The sequence below is a fragment of the Hypanus sabinus genome, chromosome 7, assembly GCF_030144855.1.
Source record: "Hypanus sabinus isolate sHypSab1 chromosome 7, sHypSab1.hap1, whole genome shotgun sequence".
In the NCBI taxonomy this organism is placed as follows: domain Eukaryota; kingdom Metazoa; phylum Chordata; class Chondrichthyes; order Myliobatiformes; family Dasyatidae; genus Hypanus; species Hypanus sabinus.
In genome coordinates this window covers 56,912,187-56,934,188 of record NC_082712.1, presented here as the reverse complement: position 1 = coordinate 56,934,188, position 22,002 = coordinate 56,912,187, and the positions used below count along the sequence as shown (strand labels likewise).

The following is a 22,002-nucleotide window of genomic DNA, read 5'->3' as shown; positions in this document are numbered from 1 at the left end:
CCCCCGGGCCGTAGTTTGCCCATGCCTGATATAGAGGGAATAAGGAGTATGGGATTATTGAAGTAAGGTGTTTCTGAGGTGAACGATTAAATAAATCATACTGAATGATTAAAACCAGCACATGGGGCCAAATGGCTCCTTCCTCCTGCTTCAACCTATGTGTTACGATAACTCCTGAGGAACTTCTTTTTCAGAACTTCATGAAATCAAATGAAGTTATTCTGAATTAGGTGTGCAATTCTTTTAACACCAACGTACTGGTAATAGCACCGTTTGTGCACTAGGTCCATTTCCCATGCATTTTCTTAATTGAAACAATTGGATAAGTTTGCTGTCTGTGGGTGTGCCAGATAATTACTGTGCTGTTTCACATGTTTCTCCTTCCATGGTAGATTTAGCAACATTCTCTGTCAGAACTGGGAAACCAGAACATGTGCCTTAATGTGTATTGAGTAGAGCCGTAGAGACCAAAGGCTTTCTCAAGCTCTCTCATTCTATAAGATTTTAGTTGATCTGATTGTAATCTCAACTCCCCATTCCCACTTACCACAATAACATTTCAACTCCTTATAAAGAATTAATGCATCTCTGCCTTAAGAATAATTAAATACTCTCTTTCTACCATCCTTTTGTGGAAGAAAATTAAAAGCGCTTGCATCCTTACTGAGGGGGAAAAGGTTCATTGCACCTCTGTCTTAAAATGGGTAGCCCATATTTTTAAACATTGATACATAGTTCTGCCATGAGAATAAACGTCCTCTCCAGATCCATCTTGTTAAGACCTCTCTTGCTCTTCTAAACTCCAGAGTGTGCATGCCTAGCCTGGCCAGTCCTTCCTGTTATGGCAACCTAGCAATGTGTTTAGTAAACAAAGCTCTCTGCTGCTTCTAGCACATTTGCATCTTAAGATAAATGAGACCATTAGCAGACACACTTAACCAAATACAATCTTGCCAATGGGCTAAATTACTGAAGCATAACTGCCCTACTTTGTATTCAGTTGCCTTCACAATAAACAATAACATTCTCACAACATCAAGGGAAGATATACTCTTGTCAACTTTTCTAATTACTTGCTGCTGCCACATACTAACTTCTTTATTAACAGGGCTGAAATGGTTGCCACAAGAGGACACAGGTTTAAGGTGCTGGGGAGTAGGTACAGAGGAGATGTCAGGGGTAAGTTTTTTTACTCAGAGAGTGGTGAATGTGTGGGATGGGCTGCCGGCAACAGTGGTGGAGGTGGATACGATAGGGTCTTTTAAGAGACTTTTGGATAGGTACATGGAGTTTAGTAAAATAAAGGGCTATAGGTAAGCCTAGTAATTTCTGAGATAGGGACATGTTTGGCACAACTTTGTGGGCCGAAGGGCCTGTATTGTGCTGTAGGTTTTCTTTGTTTCTGTGTTTTTAAACCAGACTCCCACAAGAACTGGTTTTCTCCTACTACTACATCTCTTCATTTCTTACCCAATTACTGTGATCTGTTCTAAACCCGTTACCCTTTGAGCACATTTCTGCAGTTTACATCAACCACTCTGAGAGGCAACCTTTGGAATTCTTCTGAATTTCTGTCTGATTTCTTATTTTTTAATCATAAACTGATCACCCCTAGTTGCAGTCATCTGCAGAAGTGGAAATGGCCCCATCACCTTTTTCTAAAATTTTGGAAGACCTCTTATCAGTCATCTGTCCCTAAAGGCCTGTTACTTGGAGACAAGCCAGTGAGCATCTGTTAGTTTGCCGGTGGAAAATCTAGTAGTATACAAGGCCCGAGGTGAAGGAGAAGCAAGCGGGCAAGGGTGATTGTGGGGTTTCCATGCCAGTAATCATTTTCATGGAAACGATGTTTGTACACACTCATATACATAATATACATGTTTAAAATCTCCCTCCAAAATCAGTCAAATTTTAATTCTGGCTTGGAATGTGAAAAAAGTTTAGAATTCTGGGTGCATATGTGTGAGTTAAATATAAGCATGCATAAACAGATTACTGCACTTTTGGGTCTAGGCAAGTGTGCCCTGACTATGTGGTTGAAAGTTTAAACCTGCCATATCTTTTGTGTGCCCATTGAGTTGTGGCAAGGGAGACCACAGTTGGGGAGCTAACAAAGATAGTTGTGAAGTGATACCAGTTGGAAGAGGAAATAAAATCCTTACTGTTGATTGGAATTGTTAATGCTGCAGAAAATTGATTCTGAATGCTGGTGGCAGATCTGAAGGACATTTTGTTAGAGGACTTTGAATCACATCCTGGCAAAGCTGGTTTGGCTTCCTGTGTTATGGGGGATATGGGCTCAGTGGCAAGGGATTTGTACAAGGGCTGTCTCTGGCCCAGAACTGAAAATATCCTGACTGAAAGCGTTGTGTCATTGAACTGTTCGCTGAATATTGAGGTTTCATAGTTTGTTACTAGTGGGTTTCTCCTTCAACTGTTTGAGGATTTGAGAATGGTTTGTGAGAAATATGTGTCATTTAAGTGTCTGAGCTTCACACATTTACACTGTGTCATATGTGGCACATATATCATTTTTAAAGGCAATATGGGTCAAGCATTATCGATGTACTTGATTCAGTGGATGTGTTCTGCTGCCCTCTAGGCTGAATAGCTGGCAGACATCAAGAAGCAAGGGAGATTTTGGAGCTTGGATAGACTTTGTGACATTGTTTTTTTTTGCTGAGACCCAATGACTAAGAACAGTGAAGACTATTCCCTTTGGATGCGTAATAATACATATCTATCTTCGGCCAGATGGTGAGCCCTATCCCATTTGTTCAAAGCTTTTCAAATTCTGGTCTAAGACAAAACAAAGCCTCAAAGGCTTATTAATTAGTGTGTTATGCAGTTCCTTTTTTTTAAAAAAGAGGATTTTAAGGTTGACTTTTACAATTAAATAAGTGCTAGGGCAAGATAGTTTGTTTCTATGAAAAGCAAAACGACTGCAGATAATCTAAAATGGACTTGTTATAATTGTGTTATTACTTGTAACAAAAATTAGATGTAATTCATCTTTGTTTTTGTGTATGCTTCTTATATGATGCTATATGCCTGTGATGCTACTGCAAGTCAGTTTTTTCATTGAATCTGTCCATAATGTGCGTGTACTTATGACATGGGGTGGGGAAGGAGGTAAAAAGGTTAAAAAATCTGAGCCGGTCAAGCAGCAATTGCAGAAAGAGAAACTGTCAATGTTTGAGATCTGTGGCTCTTCATCAAGACGAATCTGATGGGAGGCATGGATTGTTTCTCTCAGTGCAGAGGCTACCTGACCTGCCAGTATTTTCTGCTTTAGTTTGTTTGCATGTTTGGTTCATCACTTGTGAAGAGCATTTGCTTTTAGTACAAGAGTTCCCAACCTCTTTTTATGCCATGGACCCTTATTATTTGAGGAAATCAGGTTGGGAACCCCTGTACTAGTACAACTTGAGGCTATGTTGCACAAATCTATGCTGCAGGTCACAAGAACGTAATAAAACAGGAGAAGGGGAAGGTAATTGGTCCCTTGATCCTGCTGTGCCATGCATTAAAATGACAGCTGTTCTAACCTTGGCCACAATACCACTTTCCCCACTCTCTTCCCATGCTCCTTCATCCCTTGAAGTAAGATCTGGATCTCCTCTACTACTTTTCATTTAACAAAACTTAGTATTCTCTGTCTAGAATATTTGCAAACATTCAATGATTTAGATGAGGGCATTGAAAACTATATCAGCAAGTTTGCTGACGATACTAAACTGGGTGGCAGTGTGACATGTGAAGAGGACGTTAGGAGAATACAGGGAGACTTGGATAGGCTGGGTGAGTGGGCAGATACTTGGCAGATGTCATTCAATGTGAATAAATGTGAAGTTATCCACTTTGGAAGCAGGAACAAGAGGGCAGAGTATTGTCTGAACGGTGTAGAGTTAGGTAAGGGAGAAATGCAAAGAGACCTAGGAGTCCTAGTTCACCAGTCAATGAAGGTGAATGAGCAAGTGCAACAGGCAGTGAAGAGGGCAAATGGAATGTTGGCCTTTGTTACAAGGGGAATTGAATACAACAGCAAGGATGTCCTTTTGCATTTGTACAGGGCCCTGGTGAGACCACACCTGGAATATTGTGTACAGTTTTGGTCTCCAGGTTTAAGGAAGGACATTCTGGCAGTTGAGGAAGTGCAGCGTAGATTCACTAGGTTGATTCCTGGGATGGCAGGGCTGTCTTACGCAGAGAGATTGGAGAGATTGGGCTTGTACACGCTGGAATTGAGGAGATTGAGAGGGGATCTGATTGAAATGTTTAAGATAATTAAAGGATTTGATAGGATTGAGGCAGGAAATATGTTCCAGATGTTGGGAGAGTCCAGTACCAGAGGGCATGGATTGAGAATAAGAGGTCAGTTATTTAAAACAGAGTTGAGGAAGAGCTTCTTCTCCCAGAGAGTTGTGCAGGTGTGGAATGCACTACCTCGGAAGATGGTGGAGGCCAATTCTCTGGATGCTTTCAAGAAGGAGCTAGATAGATATCTGATGGATAGGGGAATCAAGGGATATGGGGACAAGGCAGGGACTGGGTATTGATAGTGAATGATCAGCCATGATCTCAGAATGGCGGTGCAGACTCGAGGGGCCGAATGGTCTACTTCTGCACCTATTGTCTATTGTCTATTGACTTGTTATTCTTGTTGGCTCGTTGTATTCCAAGGATTTGGTTACAGGAAAAATCTCACAAACTAGGATTGCATTCCCTGGATTAAGGATCAGTGCTTCTGATGTAGGAGTACACTTAGGAGAAATGGAAACCATTTCTGCTGGGCATAAAACTGGGATGCAGAGTCTCAATTTCGGCACTAGGTCTTTCAGGAGCGAAGATGGAAAAGCCTTCCATGCAGAGTCTGGTAGAAATTTGGAAAGCTCTTCTGTAAATGGATGAAATCAGATACTGATTTTTTTTTTATATACTCTGTTAACCAGAGGTATTGAGTGTTTTGGGCTAGAGGCAGAAAAGTTTAGAGATCAGCTGAGGTCTCTTTGAATGGCAGAACAATCTGCGGGCCTGGATCTATTCCCACTGCAGTATATGTGGTAGAACAAGAAAGGAATGATGTATTTCTGATGCATCTGGTGAAGCAGAGTCGAGTTGGCTCTTCTGATTAACCGTGTATTATCCAAAATAGAATCAAAGTCATAGTCACACAGTACAGAAATGGACTCTTCAGCCCAGATGTCCATGCCAATCTTTTCACCAATTTGACTGCATCTTGGTCTGTATCCTTTTCCTCGCTTATTTAGCTGAGTGTCTAGATGTCTTTTAGACGTAATGATTGCATCTGAAACCACCACTTTCTCTGGAAGCACGTTCCAGATACCTGCCAGTGAATGTGAACAAAGATACTTTCTACTCAAGGTCCTTAGCTCCAGGAAAAACAGTCTCAGCCTATCTAATTTCTCTCCATAATTAGTCCTCTAATCCAGGCAACATCCTTGTGAGTTTCCTCTACTACACTCTCTTCGGCACAACCACATCTCGTCTTTCGTGTGGTGATCTGAACTGCACACAGTGCTCCAGGTGCTGTCTGATTGTTTTACTGTTGCAATGTATATCCTGTTTATTAAGTTAAGCTTGCTGTATGTGGTCTTCTCCATCCTGCCTACCTGTGTTTCCACTTTCAGGGAACTGCACTTGAATCCTATCAACCTACCTTAATGCCCTACTACTTATTGTATATGACCTACCTTCATTTGACTTCCCAAAATTACATTGCCTTGCACTTGTTGAGAGTAAATTTCATTTGCCAGTACTCTGCCCAGTTTTCCATCTGACCTATATCCTTAACCTTTCTACATCACCATGAATTTAGTATTCTCTGGAAACTTAACGTATCTTCTGCATTCATATTCAAGTGGTTGATAAATACAATATTCAGCCCCCACAACTATTTTCACATTTTACTGTCTCATTTTCTAAATTTAAAATATAATGACGTAGGATTTTTTGAGCTAATTTGAAAAAACATTCTGCATCATGTGAAATCAAAAAGAAAATTTCCAAAATCTGTCAACAATTTACTAAAAATTAAAAACCAAAACTGTGAGGTGGAAAAAGTATTCATTGCCTTTCTCATTACTATGCTAAATTTCCTCAGGTGCCATACTGTATAGTACCTTACCCACTCATCCAATTTGTTAATGTAGAAAATTGAAGGATCACCAGATTTTAATGAATTCATAAGAATAAATGCCCTCTCCCCCCACCCCCGTAAGTTCTGACAGTCTGGTAGATTTTCAGCAGACCAAACCTAAATGAAGACAAGAGCATTCAGGACAAGTCAGGGAAATGATAATAGAGAAGCATAAACCTGAGGAAGGGTTCAAGACCATCTCAAAGGCAGAGCTAGATGCAGTCCATCATGGAAAAAGTAAAGAAAATATGAATCCACAGCCACACTGTCTTGGTCAGGCCACCGCTCCAAACATAGTTGCTGAATAAGAATGGTACTTCTAAGAGAAGCTACTGTGATGCCAGAGGTCAGTGGCTGCAACTGGAGATGAAGTTTATGGCACCACAATATCTAAGGTCTTGCGCAAAAAGGGTATTTATGAAAGAGTGGCAAGAAAGAAACCCTGGCTTTTTTAAAAAAAAAACATATGCTCGTCAGTAAGAATTTGCAAGGCGTCACTTAAGAGGATTCTGTAAAGATGTGGAAGAATGTTTTGTGGTCAGATAAGACTAAAGTGGAACTTACTGGACTCAACACTAACCAATCCTAGATGTCCAGATTCGCTGATCAGTCTAATCAACCGGCTTCAGTTTTCAGTATCAACCCATGGACTCACCAATGATGGGACCCTGAACTCTAGGTTGTTGCAGCTATATAGGAGCCTGGTCAGACCCCACTTGGAGTACTCTGCTCAGTTCTGGTCGCCTCACTAAAGGAAGGATGTGGAAACCACCTCCGACTGTTCATCGATTTTCGATGATGACTGAGACCTGGGTAAGGTGGAAACCATAGAAAGGGTGCAAAGGAGGTTTACCAGGATGTTGCCTGGATTGGGGAGCATGCCTCCCATAGGATCACTCATAGGATGAGTGAACTCTGCCTTTCTTTCCTTGGAGTGATGAAGGATGAGAGGTGACCTGATAGAGGATTATAAGATGATGAGAGACATTGATTGTGTGGATAGTCAGAGGCTTTTTCCCAGTGCTGAAATGGCTAGCACGAGAGGGCTTGGAAGTAGGTACAGAAGGGATGTCAGGATTAAGTTTTTTTACGCAGAGAGTGGTGAGTGCGTGGAATGGGCTGCCGGTGATGGTCATGGAGGCGGATATGATAGGGTCTTTTAAGAGACTCATAGACAGGTACATGGAGTTCAGAAAAATTGAGGGCTATGTGTAACCCTAGTTAATTTCTAAGGTAAAGACATGTTTGGCACTGTTTTGTGGGCCGATGGGCCTGTATTGTGTTCTAGGTTTTCTGTGTTTCTAATATGTGTAGCATAAATCTAATACTTCACATCAGCCAGGTAACACCATCCCTACTGTAAAGTATGGTGGAAGGTAGTCTCATGCTATGGGATGCTTTTCAGCCGAAGAGACTGGAAATCTGGTCAGGGAACTTCTGGATTTAAAAAGAACTGCCAGTCTCTGCCAGAAAACTTAAACCAGGGAGGAAGTTTGTCTTTCAGCAGGACGACGACTCAAAGCACACTGCCAGAGCAACCATGGAGTTGGTTCAATTGAAGAAAATTGATGTCCTTGAGTGGCCCAGTCAGAGTCTACTGCTCCCCGACTAACCTGGCACAGCTTGAGAAATCTTGCAGGGGAGAATGGGCAAATCTTGCTCCATGTTGCACAAAGCTAGTAGAGACTTATCAAAAAAAACTACTGGCTGTAGTAACTGCAAGAGGTTTTTCAACTAAGTAGTGAGTAAAAGGGGATGAATATTTTTAAACTGCTGACAATTCAGTTCTTAATTTTTTTAGTTTTCATGCATTACAATCTTCCCTGTTTTGGGTGGGGCTGTGTGTGTGTGTGTGTGGGGGGGGGGGGGAAGGAACATGTGATACACAAATAAAATTTTTCAATTAAGTTGATCAGAATCCGTGATTGTAATATATGTGAAGAGAGGGTTAAGGGGTGAATATTTGTACAAGATACAGTCACAAACATCACAGGTCCCAGCATTAATCCCCGCAGTTCAGCACTGTTCACAGAGTTGCAAACAAAGTTAAGTACCCTGCTACCACACCCGTCTGCCACCGACCACCAGCCCAGTTTTGTATCTATTTAGCCAACTTGCCTTTGATCTCATATGACTTAACATCTTCTGGACCAATCTACCAAGCAGGGCCTTTTCAAACACCTTACTAAAGTCCTTGTAGACAATGTCTTCATGGATACTTCCTCAAAAACAACCCCTTTTGAATTAATGAGGCAGGATTTTTCCTGCAGAAAGCTATATTGTATCCTTGATTACACGTTGCTTTTTGCAAATAAGCATGAATCCCATCTCATAGGATTTCCCCAGTGATTTTCCAAAATGCTGATGAAAGGCTGACCCACCTGTAGTTGTGCGGCTTTTCGCTGCTAGCAACACAATAACATCAGCTACCTTCCAGTTTACTGGTGTGCAATCTGTGGCTAACAGATGCAAATATCTACTTTCTTGCTATCCTTAGCATCCTTGGTTAGATCTCACCCAGCCCTAGGGATTTATCTTACGCCTGCCATGACATTGTACATTGCTATAAAACTGACCTGCCCACAGATTATTCACATATCCCTCTGTGGGCTCTGTCCTCCATACCCAGCTGAGAAACATTCAGTTCAGACAGTGCCTGGCTTCACATACAGTTTACTCTTTTGGTTCCCTAAAGGGTCCCATTCTTTCCCTGGCTACTCTCTTGCTCCTGATATCTAGATTCATCACAAACAAGAGATTCTCCAGATGTTGGAAATCCAAGCAACACACACAAACTGCAGGAGGAACTCAGCAGGCCAGGCAGCATCCATGGAAATGAGTATTGTCAATGTTTTGGGCTGAAATCCTACGGCCGGACTGAGGACTCCTCAGCTTTTTTCTCCACTCCTGCCGAAGGGTTTCAGCCCAAAACGTCAACAATTTTCTTTTCAATGGATGCTGCTTGGCCTGCTGAGTTCCTCCAGCATTTTGTGTGTGTTGTCTAGATTCATGGCAGCTTGTTATGGCAATTGTCCTGGTTAGGACCACAAGAAAATGCAGAGTTGTGGACATGGCTCAGTCCATCTCAGAAACCCGATTCCCTTCCTTGGACTCTGTCTGTACTTCATGCTGCCAGCATAATCAAAAACCCTGGACATTCTATTGCCATCTTCCATTGGGCACAAGATACCCAAGTGTGAAAGTGTATGCCACTTGGCCCCAAGGGCAGCTTCTGTCCTGCTGTTATAAGTCTATTGAACAGTCTCCCTGTACTTTTACATTGTTCTAATTGTTCTTTATTGCAAAAGTTGGTTAATTTGTGTTTTTCTTGTGAATGCTGATTATGTGTCAGTGATACTGCAAATAATTTTCATTACACCTTTGTATACAGGTATTTGTGCACATGAGAATAAATTTGACTTCAACTTGTTGACCTCACAATCTACTTCCTTTTGGCCTTGCACCTTATTACTGCACTTTCTCTGTAACCGAACACCTAATTTTGCATTCTGATATTACTTTTCCTCTTGTACTACCTCAATGCACTGATGTGATGCAATTATCTCTATGGATGGCATGCAAAACAAAGTTTTTCCACTATATCTCAGCACACGTGACAATAATAAACCAATTTATCAACAGTGATAGCATCCTGTGTGTTATTACCTCTAGCCTTGACTGCATTTGTAAATGTTATTTTCCTGTGTTTCGATGATCATCCTTGATTGCAATAATAACATTTTGAAGTATTAGTGTAAAAAAGCTAAGCCATAACTCATTTTTAAATGCAACTTTGAGGGGTCTTGGTGTATTTGCATTAGGGGAGGCTGTGGTTTGGTAATTATTAGTAAATCTGCCTTTGTTCTCAAGCCATTCCCTTGTTTGTAACAACATTACTTAACCACATTAACTATGCTTTGATTTGAATTTCACTCTACCAAATTCAATAGTAATGATGTTAAAGATATTTGGTTGATGAACTGCAGACTTTTGTTGAACCTTCTCAGCCAGTCCCTCAGGGCTGGGAAGTATGTTAACCAATGGTGGTTAAATGGTACATTAACAGAATCTGTATTGTTTGACTGATAAACAAGAAGGCACAATTATTAGTAGATGGGGAGAGGAAAAGTGTTTCCCAAAAGAACGGGAATATAATGGGCAAGTATTCCTTAGGAAAAAGCTGGCTAATGTGATGAGAAGCTGGAAGTGAATCTGAGCTGGCCCATTGTGTTTTGGTATTTTGCTGATTAACAATCCTTTTTGAACAGTTCGCTTTTTATCTTCTCTGAATGATCTCTTAAAGGCATTGCCTAGGTGCTGGGCTTTAACCCATTGTGTACACACCAGGGGACGGTGGGTGGAAGGAATGCAGATAACTTTTGTGGTGGAGCAGAACTGATGACAGAATTTCAAGCTTCTACTCCCGAACAATGAAGACTTAAAAAGCAAAAGATGGTCACCTGCACAAAGAGAATGTGTGTGCATGACCTTTTATAGGCATTTGTTTTAGTGCATGCTAATGTATGTGCATGTATACACTGTGCGTATATGTGTGTGTTTGTATGTGCAGTTGTTTAGAGGGCACTTCTGACTGCTGGGAGATTTTGCTGGCTGCTGATTAACAGAGGTCATTAAACTTTGGAATTTGACGAATGGTGTCAGACGGCCTCTTTTTCTCTCCCTCTCTCTCTCTGCAAGAGCCATTGAAGGTGGCTAGAGTTGTGCAGGAATTGTTTCCTCTGGCTTCTAGTACCAAAGCTGAAACACAGGACACAGGACACAGCAGTTACCTTGGGTGGCGGGGCGGGGGTGGGGGGGGGTTGCAGAGGCACATGGCCATGTATTAAAAGAAATTGCTCTTCAGCTTCAATCATGCATCTGCCTCTCAGTGCACCCGTTTCGGTAAATAGCACCTTTTCAAGGCGACTGAGAGATGCATGGTTTTGCAACGTGAGACACAAATACTTGAGGAATAAACGTGGTGGTTGTATTTTTTTTGGAGGTGGGGAGGGGGATGGAGTTACGTGAAATAAACCACCTCCCCAGAGGCAGGAACATTGCTTGACATTTCTCTCTGCAAGGTATTGGCAAGAGGAGCTAGCTTGGAATTTGAAACACTATTTTCACAGTGCCTTAGCTGCTTGAGATGTGTGTGAGATAAGTGGGGCCATGTTGTGAAGCTGGCTGGAGGCTTGAACTGCTAGGAGCTGATGGAACGTCTGGAGGTAAAATGGCTGCTCCTGAAGCTCAGAGGACTAGGAAGCTTTATTGTGTGTGTGTGCGTCTTAAAGCTGTGTTGACGAGGCAGCAGATACTGTGTCTGTCTCTCTCTCTCTCTCTCTGCCCTCGCTCTCGCACACAACATCTGATGGTTGCTGCAAGCTGATCTACTTTGAGCAGGGGAGCTCAGGAGCTGGTGGGTGGGGAGGTGAGAGGACTTGAATGATCTGCTAATTCTCTGTAAAAGCAGGAGCCACACAGCGAGTGAGTGAGAGAGAGAGAGAGAAAGACAGCCTTGAGATTTGTTCAATGATGTGCTGGCCTGCCTTGAAGAAGAATGGGGTGGGGCCTCTCCTTTTTGTGTGTGCTGTAATTTGATCCAGATCCCTGTTGGGAAAGCTTTCTCTCTCTCCTCTCTTTTGCTCTCCAATTTTTATTATTTATTTTGTAGATGTAGGAACCATAGTTCCCTGAAGGTGTGCGTCTAGATTTCCTTTGTTATATGCAGGGCATTGGCAGGTCCTCATGTATGTGAAATGGTTCATTGTACAGGTTCTGCAGTTGAACTGCACTAGGATTATAACCTCCCTTGTTATAACACCATGCAGAAGATGGAGGAGTGTGAATGAAGATGGAGGGAAATGGAGCTGAATTTCGCCAGTAAGTAAAGAAAATGTGGTTGAAAATTTGCAGGATTTGCTGTTTTTTATCCCCCCTCAACAAAGCCCTGCTGTGCTGCTAGGGGTGGATGGTTTAACATGCAGATTAGCATGAGCAGGATCTGGAGAACATTTAAGATGACATTACGTGTCTGGGTATGTTGTTGCTGGCAGGTCATGCATGGACCACTTCTCTCCTCACACCCTGACCCTACTTTAGTGCGCCTGATGGGTGGGGGTAGAAAATGCGTTGGTAGTGGGAGAGCAAATTGGATTGTGGTAGATAACTATAGTGTATAAATTCTTTCAGGAATATCCAACAAAAAGACTTCTGAAATAAATAAATATAGAACTTTAAACAGAGATCTTTGTCGGTTTAATGTTACCAATCTCCCCCACCACCCTTCCCATGAGGATTCAGGGGGAAAAGGAGGCATCTTTCTCGATATATGATCTTGTTTAAGAAGCGGAGTATTTCTGTTGTAACTCTGCGAGGTCCAAGTAGCTGGTGCATACAGTTGCACCAATTAAACGCTTGTGGATAATGAGAATGTTGCATTATTTTCTTCCAAATGGATGGTTGTCTTTACTGGTATAGTCAAACATTTACACTCACTTTTGTGTTATTTATTTGATAACTCTGGGTTCATTCTACCATAAAGGAAGTTGAGGAAGCTTCTTTTTTGATTGAAGCCCTTTGTCTTTGCCAAACATTACAAGGCCATGAGACTGAGCTTGTAAAGCACATGCCATCAAATTCGACAACCGCTTCTATCCCACTGTTCGCAGACTCTTGAATGGGCGTCTCATATACTAAAAGATGAACTTTGGACCATCCAGTCGACTGCACCTTATCTACCTGCACTGCACTTTCTGCATAACATTAACATTCTATCCTATATGTTTTCATTTTTACTGCTTGATGTCCTTGGAGAATAGCGCCCTTCAAAGACAAACAGGGACACCTTTATATGGAAGCTCAAGAGATCGGTAAGGTCCTTAATGAATATTTCTCCTCTGTTTTTACTATGGAGAAAGACTTGAGGACTTCAGAACTGGGAAAAGTAAATGGCGCCATTGTGGAATTAGTCTGAATTCCAGTAGAGGAAGTGCTTGCTGGATGTCTTAATTGGTATGAAAGTAGGGAAATTTCCAGAGCTTAATCAGGTTTATCCAAGAATGCTGTGGAAGGCTGGAGAAGTGTGGGAGATCTGGCTGAGCTGAGATTTTTGCTCCATTGTTAGTCATGGGTGAGATGCTGAGACTGGAGGGCAGCGAATGATGTGCCTTTATTGAAGATGGATGGCAAAGAAAAACCTGGGAACTATTGACAGTATGTCTAACACCTATGATAGGTAAGTCATAGGAAGGATTCTGAGAGATGTATGTATATCTGGAAAGACAGGAGTTGATTGGAGGTAGTCAGTATGGTTTTGTGCATAGGAGGTAACATCCTAGGAACTTGTTTGAGGTTTCTTTCCCCAAGAGGTAACCAAAAAGGTTGATAAGTGCAGGGAGATAGACATGGTTTATATGGACTTCAGTAAGGTCTTGGTAGGCTGCTTTGGAAGGTTAGATTGAGAACCAGGAAGAGCTGGCTAAGTGGATGTGCTGTTGGCTTGATGGTAGTGGGTGGTATGAGTTGTTTTTCGCATGGGAGACCTGTGACCAGTGGTTTGCTGAGCCCATTCTCGTTTGTAATCTTATATCAATGATTTGGATACGAAAGGCACAGTTAGTAAATTTACAGATGACACTAAATTGAAGAAGGTTATCAGAAATTACAATGGAATCTAGATCAGTCGAGTAAGTAGGCCGAGGAATGTCAAATGAAGTTTAGTTTGGGTAAATGCAAGATGTTGCATTTTGGAAAGTCAAGTCTAGGTAAGACTTTAACAGTGAACAGCAGGGGTAGAAGTATGTGTAGAGTCACAAGTAGGCTGGGTGGTGAAGAAGGCTTTTGCATGCTGAGCACGCTGGTCTTCATGAGCTAGGGCATTTGTGTATAACAGTTGTGAGGTCATGGGGTTATACAGAAAGCTGGTTACGCCATACTTCAAATTTTGTGCTACCTATAGGAAAGATGTTATTCTTCTGGAAAGAATGCTGAAAAGATGTATAACGATGCTGACAGGACTAGAGAGACTGTTAGACAGGCTGTGACTTTATTCTGTCGAGTGTGGGAGACTGGGAAGTAGACTTCATGGTTTTTATAATCAAGAAGAGCTTAGGCACGGCGAATGCATTGTTATTTTCCCTGAGTTGGGTATAATGGACTTGAGGTTGGTGTCTGTGGAATTAGCTGCTAGAGGAAGTGGGTGAGGCATGTACAATAACAGCTTTTAAAATGCATTGACACGGGTACATGGATTGGAAAGGTTTAGATGATTACATGCATTGCGTTGGCAATGGGACTATTGGGTGGGGTGTCTCGGTTGGCATGAAGAGCTTGTTTCTGTGCTCCGTGACTCTATCTATGACTGCAAAACAAAACTTTTCTCCATATCTCATTGGAAGTGACTGTCGTTAACGACTTCCAGTTCCAGATCAGATAATAACTATTAAGTGCTGGAAATCAAAAATTAAAACACAAAACGCTTGAATCTCAGCATTTTAGGCAGGTGAAACGAGTCATTTTGGATGAGCATTTCTAATGAAGTGCCTTGGATCTGAGAGATTAACTATACTTCTGTTTCTACAGGTGCTGCCTGGCCCACTGAGTGTTTCAATTTTTTTTCTTTTTCTCTACAAGGCTATATCTTTATCTAAAACAAGCTCTCACCCACAAACATCAGGTTCTTGAACATCCCTAACTCTACCTCAGCAAAAGAAGACTGTGGTCCACTTGCACAACCAAGTTGACTCGCCTCTGATTGTCTTTCTGCAGTCTTTTTCTCCATTATGTTCTGTATGTTTGAATCTACATGCTCATAATGTTGCTGCAAGTGAGTTGTTTTCTTTGCATCTATAAATTAGTTTATTTTTAAGTATTGATTGGACTGATAACTTGCTGTACTTGTGCATATGACAATAAACTCAACTTGAACCTAGATTAACAAATTCAGAAGGGAAGGACAACTCACCAGTCCCACCATCTGCTGTCCTCCCAACCATCCATCTACAGGCTTCCTTTAAGTTGTATTCACATAACCAGACCATCCTGTAAACTTGATGATCTCACTCCAATATTTGACAGGTTGTGCGCGCTCAGTGTGAAATGGTTGTATATTTCCTTTGAAATGTTATCAGCTTGTGGAAATTTGTACAAAAAAAATCCTTGCACCTTGAGAGAGGGCACTTTATCAAATTCCCAGGCCCAAGTATGGATAAGGGCTTCCAAGACCCAGTGTACCTTCAATTTCTCAGTGTTCTTTCACTTGAAACAAAGTTTCATCAATGGTTGAGAGGAAATCTCAACATTTATTTTGGAAGGGATGTTATAAACCATTTGTATTTGTAGTGAAGGATTTTACTTCAAAAATAGGTTAATGGAGCGTTGATCCATTAAAGATCAGCTCATTACCCAGGGTCTTCTGAGAGCATTGCTTTTCAAAGAGCAATATTGGCCCATTGTTTAAATGTCGCTGGTGTTTCAACACAGTAGGTTAATGATATACCTTAAATTAATTATAAAGGAGCATTTTTAAAAATTCTAAGGCCAATTTGCTCATTCTGAGGCCTAATGTAGATGGTTAATTTGCTCAGGTGGTGGTGTTTGTTGTAAAGCTCAGTGACATTCCGAAACTGAAATATGAAACACACTATTTTTAGAGAAGATGTGAGAGGGCCGATGTCAATGGCCTGTTGCTCTAACTGAAGAGCTAGTCACAGTCTGAGGACATCTAGGACTCTGTTCAGAGCTTTCTCAGCCTTTGATATCTATACAAGATTGAGGCTTTGGTTGAAGAAGTTGGACAGAACATGGAAATGCTGGAACTGTCATTATGCTTGATGGCAAAAGGGACCAACTGGTCCCTTTTCCTCCTTTTATTTTTTCATTTTCTGTGTCACAGCCAATGAAAACTATTATTCTCTGAGTCTCTTCTGAGGAGATTTGATGTCTCGACCTGTATTCGAAGTTCAGAAGGATGGAGGGAGTGTCTTTTCATAGAAACCTCTCAGATATTGGAAGCCCTGGGTGGAGGGGACTTGGAAGGATGTTTCCATTAGTAGCATGCTCTAGGATCCAACGACAGTCTCTGAGTAAAGGTATACCTTTAAAACTGATATGAAGAGGAATCTCTTTGGCTAGAGGGTGGTGTTAAATCTGCAGAATTAATTTTCACAAAGTGCAATGGAGACCAGTCGTTGGGTGTATTTAAGGTGCAGATTGATAAGTTTTTGATTGGTAAGGGGGTTATGGGTTTGGGGAAAAATGGGATTAAAAATAATATAGCCATGATTGAATCGGGGAGCAGACTTGATGGGCAGAATAGGCTAATTAGAGTTGTAGAGCACTCCAATGCAGTAATAGGTCCTTCAGCCCATCTAGTTCATGCCAAATACTTATTCTGCTTAATCCTATTGACTCGCACCTGGATCATATCCCTCCATATCCCTTCCATCCATGTACCTGTCGTTAATTTTCTTAAATAATTGCAATCAAGCCCACATCTGCTCACTCTCCTATGCTCCAGGAGGTAAAAAAAAACCTTTTGGAAACTCGGGTCCTCAAGTTCCAAAACCAACTTTGTAAATTTTCTATTTATTCTTTCAATCTGGTAACCTCCTCGGAAAAACTCCTAAGATTGGTTAGATATGAACCACTATGCGCAAAACTATGTTTACTATCCCTAATCAGGCCCCGTCTTTCCAAATACTTGTATATCCTGTCCCTTGAAATACCTTCCAGTAGTTTACCCACTACTGACGTCAGGCTTACTGGTCTATAATTTCCTGGCTTATTCTTAGAGCCTTTCTTGAACAACAAAATAACATTAGCTATTCTCTAGTCTTCTGGCACCTCACCAGTGGCTAAGGATGTTTTAAATATCTCCGCCAGGACCCCTGTAATTTCTGCACTAGACTCCCAATTCTGCTTCGATATCTCATTGTCTTAGAAGCATACTATCCAGTGACAAAAAACAATGAAATGTATGGATTTATCTGGTGAGATTCCCATTTGTGTAGAGACAAAAAGGACATGATAATACTTGTAAGATTAAAAACCCACAATACATATTAAGTGTAGCCATAGTACTTGTTAACTGGATAATTAAGACAAAGCTGTGGTTGCAATACAAGAAAGCAGCATCCATCATCAGAGACCCACCACCACCCAAGCCATGCTCTTTCCTCACTGCTACCATCAGGTAAAAAAGTACAAGAGCCTCAGGAGTTACACCACCAGTTTCAAGAACTGGTACTACCCATCAACCATCCAGCTCTCGAACAAAAGGGGATAACTACACTCAGTTGCACATCCAACGAGATGTTCCCACAGCTAATGATCTCACTTTAAAGGACTCATTATCTCATGTTCTTATTATTTAATGCTATTTATTTATATTTGCATTTGCCTAGTTTGTCGTCTGCAGTCATTTTTTTTTATTGATCCTGTTGTAGTTACTGTTCTATAGATTTGTTGAGTATACCCACAGGAAAATGAATCTCAGGGTTGTATAATGTACCATACATGTACTTTGAATGTTGCACACAGGTATTAGGGTGATTGTGGTTAAGGAGCAACAGATGACTTTAACTTGTCTTTATTAATTGTCTTATGCATCATGTGGCTAGAGACTTCAGTGACTTTGATAGTCTTGGCAAAGACAGTGTTATACATGAAACACACTTGCCACTCTCTCCGGTTTTGAAATAGCTAACCTGGAAATATGTCAAACTACATTGATGTTGTTGATTATTAACATGGATGTTTTTCTGTCTGTAGCAAATGTCTCCAAGGTCATAGTTTCCAGATTCATAGAAATCTTGGGCACTGAAAGGGGGCCATTCAGCTGTCATGTTAATGTACCCGATACAGAATCATCCAAACTAAACTTGCTTTCTGTCTCCTGAACAGTAGTGTGCAGGTCCCAGAACAATAGGCTTATCCAGCTACTTCACCTCTATTGAGACTATTGCTTGAAGTACCCATGCGTGAGTTCTGGATCATCACCATCATCTGAGTGAAGGCATTTTCATTAAACTAAATTCTGCTAAATCCCAAAGGAAAATACTTTTCTCATACAATGCTGATTGAAATGTATTGAAAGATATCATTAGATTGGTCGACACATACACATTCTTGTTAAACAGTTTTGCAAGTGAGTAAAATACTCTAAACCCCATCACCAGAGCATGACCAATGTTAGATATTTGGGCAGATGTTCTATCACTGACAGCCTCTTAAGACCATAAGATGTAAAAGTAGAATTAGGCCATTTAGCCTATCAAATCTGCACCACCATTCAATCATGGCTGATCCTTTTTTCCCCTCCTCAGCCCCACTCCCCACCCTTCTCCCTGTAACCTTTGATGCCGTCTCCAATCAATCTATCAAGCTCTGCCATAAATACACCCAGCGACCTGGCCTCCACAGCTACCTGTAGTAATAAATTCCACAAATTCATTCTGACTAAGGAATCTTCTCTGTACCTCTTTTAAATGGATGCCCCTCTATCCTGAGGCTGTGCCCTCTTGTCCTATACTCCCCCACCTCGGGAAACATCCTTTCCACATCTGCCCTGAATAGGCCCTTCAACATTCAATAGCGTTCAATGAGATCCCACTTCATTCTTATAAGTTCCAGCGAGTACAGACCCAGAGCCATCAATTGTTCCTTACATGATGACCCTTTCATTCCAAGAATATTCCTTGTGAACCTCCGCTGAACCCTCTCCAATGCCAGCACATCTTTTCTTAGATGAGGAGCCTGGGACTGTTAACATTACTCAAGGTGAGGACTCACCAGTGTCTTATAAAGCCTTAGCATCTCATCCCTGCTCTTGTATTCTAGACCTTTTGAAATTCCAGTATTTGCCCATCCAGTGCAACTGTGTTGCTTCTGCTGTGGTATACTAGAGTTCAGTGCGACTCTGTCCGCGAAGTTTGCAGATTCTCCGTGTGATTGTGTGGGATGTCCTCGGAGTGCTCAGATTTTCTCCTTGGAGAAATGTGGGTTGGTAGATTTAATTAGCTTTGTGGATTGCCCCCTATTGTGTAAGTGGTAGCAGAATGTGGGGAGGATAAAAGGTGCAGGATTAATGTATGATTAGTATAAATGGGTGTGTGATTGCACAGAGAATTTGGGCCAAATACAGTGGTTTGTTAGGATTCAACCAGGTTCAGCCAGTTTGGAAGTCCTTGTTTGGAAGATGGGAGATTTGGCTGTGATGTTTTTTCTTTTGCCAAAGTGGTTCTGTGAGTGCTGCCTCCACTGACAACAGCCCCAGTGCTATACTTGGGAATCCCAAAATGCTGGGAGCTTGGCTTCCAGAAGGAAATCTTGACTGAGGCCTTTCTGAAAGAAACAATGTGACCAAGGGCTTTCAGACAGAGATCGCGGGGCAATGGAGGGAACTAGGGCACAAACCCAATCTGTGAAATGGGGATTAAGAAACCTTTTGGAGGAGGAGACATGTTTAAGACCATGAGACAAAGAATTAGGCCATTCAGCCCATCAAGCCTGCTCTCCTTGGATTCTAGATATGCAGCACAAAGGTGCTCAGGCTGTTCAGCTGATGCATCACCAATTTCCGATGTACTGCTGTAGGGACACAAGGTCATTTCTGGGATTTTGTGCTGCCACAGGCTGTTAAGAGTTTGATGAAATCAGCTTGTGAAAGGATGGAAAGTTTGTCAGCAATGAACAAGGGAAGCCCTTGTGTATTGCATGCGCCTGGGCAGCTGAGGGTGGAAGAACAAAAGAGGCCAAAATGTCACAGACTGTTCTCTTCTGGTGAACTTCATTGCGGACGTGTGGTGGATCTGCAGTTGAAACACTGACTAAATTCTTTGTCATATTGCTGCATTGGAATTTGCTGATGATGACCATTAGCCAATAAATTACACATATGCATGTTTATAAAATGAAATTCACCCATACATGTAACTTGTGTTTACCACCTTTCATGGAATGCATGCTCATGTACAAGTTGAGGCTGTGTGCTTCGTTTCCTAGGGATCAGAGGCCTATGGCTTTAAGTCCCTGTTCCACATGCTAGGCTGACCTTTCCAATGATGTATTTAAGGAATACTGAGGTGTTGAATGTGCCATCATTGAGTGTATGTAAAAGCCACAACTGCACCTCTACTTGCTTAGAAGTTTGCATAGATTCAGAAAACTTTGACTAACTTCTATGGATGCACAGGCAAGAGTATCTTAATTAGTTGCATCATGGCCTGGAATGGAAATACCAATGGCCAGGAATGGAAAAGACCATAGAAAGTGGTGGATGCAGCCCAGCCTTGCTACCATTGATCATTTACAGTGCTCCCGCAAGAAAACAGCATCCAACATCAGACCTGCCCCCAAAGAGAGTATTCAGACCGTGGTAGGTGTGGAAGTAAGGAAGCCTTGGGTCCCGTACCAATAGGTTCAAGAACAGTTATTAACCTGTAATCTTCAGGCTTCTGCACCCGCATGGATAACTCAGTCACCACAGCCGGAACTTATTCTGCAACCTACAGATTCTTTCAAAAGATCAAAGCTTATGTTATCAGTATTACTTTTTTATTTGCACAGTCTTTTTTGGTACAGTGGCTATTTGTCAGACTTAGTTTATGTATAGTTTTTAATAAATTCTATTGTATTTTCTTGTAAATACCTGCAATAAAATGAACGACAAGTTGGTATATGGTAACATATATGTACTTTGAAAATAAATTTTACTTTGAACTTCAAAGAACCAATGGTATTATTTTGAGGAAGAGCAAGGCTGTACTGTCCTAGGGTCATCATTTAAACCTCAGTTAACCTTACTGAAAGGTGCGTTGAAGTATCGTTCCATCATTGCTCTCATTCCGATGTGTCCAGGAGCAGTCTGACTTATCATTTCTTTGTGCATTACAACAGTGGCAATATTACAGAAATAATTTACTTACTGTGAATCTCATGAATCTTGGGACTTAAAACTGTGGGAATGCCAACCTTTCTGAAAGTGATGATGCGTGTGGGTGAATGACATTCCACTCTCTGGAATCATTTAGATAAAGTGCCTTCAGGGAGGAAATTCCCTAATTTAGGCATCACTTTACAACAGTTAATTTCTGCTTGACAAATGTAGAATTTGCATGATTAATACCTTAAATGGGGAAAAGTAATCATCCTCAATTACTGCCCATTGACCCCCAACTGTTGCCCTCACCTTCGAGAATGCTTATTGTAAATGTTGGATAAAGGCCACATCAGACTGGTGCAACGAAACATCCCTAGGATTTCATTGCCTCCCTTGTGGATCATTTGTGTTCAGAGTGGTTACTTACAGTGCCTTGTAGAAGTATTCAGTCCGCAACTCTTGTTCACATAAGTGAGTATTGCAACTAGGTATTTTGATCAATTTAACTGAAGTTTTATTTGTGAATCACATGCTCTTTTTTTCACAGATTTACACCGCACATGCCGCTTAGTGTTGAGGCTAAAAGTTCTACTTTAGTCCCATCCAATCACAAGATCTTCTTTCACATCTTTACGGCATCTTCTAAGTAACGCTTTGCAAAGTCATTATGGGAAAGGATGTGCTTTTTTTTAAAGTGGTGTACGAGGCTTGATCAGACTTGTGCATCAGCCAGGTAACAGCATCCCTACTGTAAATTATGGTGAAGGTAGCATCATGCTATGGGGATGGTTCCCAGCAGTAGGGATTGGAAATTCTGTCAGGTTTGATAGGAAGATGAGTACTACTAAATACTGAGAGATCCTGAATAAAACCTTGCTAGCCTCTACTATAAAGCTTAAACAGGGGAGGAAGTTTGTCTTTTAGCGGGGTAAGGACCCAGCGCAGACTGTCAGAACAGAAAATT

General features: G+C 41.4%; 1 protein-coding gene across 3 annotated transcripts in view; it reads left to right on the top strand.

Annotated features, from left to right (window-relative positions):
- Nucleotides 1-22,002, top strand: part of znf462 (zinc finger protein 462) — a 123,571-nt gene that overhangs the window by 38,042 nt on the left and 63,527 nt on the right. Inside the window, exon 1 of one of the 3 annotated variants that reach the window (XM_059974694.1) lies at nucleotides 11,785-12,040. The exons of the other annotated variants lie outside the window; for them this stretch is intronic. The gene's annotated coding sequence lies outside the window, so the exon portion shown is untranslated. Of the gene's footprint in view, nucleotides 1-11,784; nucleotides 12,041-22,002 lie in introns of those variants that run through there. 3 annotated transcript variants of the gene reach the window in all.